The sequence below is a fragment of the Nothoprocta perdicaria genome, unplaced genomic scaffold (genome assembly GCF_003342845.1).
Source record: "Nothoprocta perdicaria isolate Ctin4 unplaced genomic scaffold, notPer1 scaffold_162, whole genome shotgun sequence".
NCBI lineage: Eukaryota > Metazoa > Chordata > Aves > Tinamiformes > Tinamidae > Nothoprocta > Nothoprocta perdicaria.
In genome coordinates, this window is record NW_020454783.1 from 1019494 (window position 1) to 1020065 (window position 572).

Below are 572 nucleotides of genomic sequence, written 5' to 3' on the forward strand. Positions count from 1 at the left end.
AACGGCAACGGCAACGGCGGCTCCCGCCGCGCTGCCGCCCTAGCGACAGCGCCGCCCCCGGGGCTCCCGTCAGCGCCGCGGCCGTTGGCGCCCGTTAGCGGCCGTTGGCGCCCGTTAGCGGCCGGGCTGCCGCGCGCGCAAGGCGGGAGCGGGGGAGGGCGGGGGGCGGCCCTGCGCTTTGCGATACCCGCCCGGGTCTCCCCCATCCCCGGGCCGAGGTGCTCGGGGATGGGGAGCCCCTGGGCTGGGGGCCCACAGGCGCCCACGGGTCGCGCGGGGSATGGAGCCTCCCCCTCGGAGCACGCCGGGGCAACGGCGCTGCCCTCGTTTCTTATACCCTTAAACGGCGCCTTTCTAATGGCACTGGTGAAACAGACAAGAGCCTAATAAAATAAACCAGGCAGCCCTGCGGAAACATGTTCCCTGGTGGCAGGATGGTCCCCTACGGCAGCCAAGGGCCMAGCTCCAAAACCCCTCAGAGTGCAGGAGAAATTTCCAGTTGGCTCTGAGGGAAAGCGAGTTCATGTCTACATCAAGGAAGCCGTATTTATTTTCTCCCTGCTTCGGGCAAT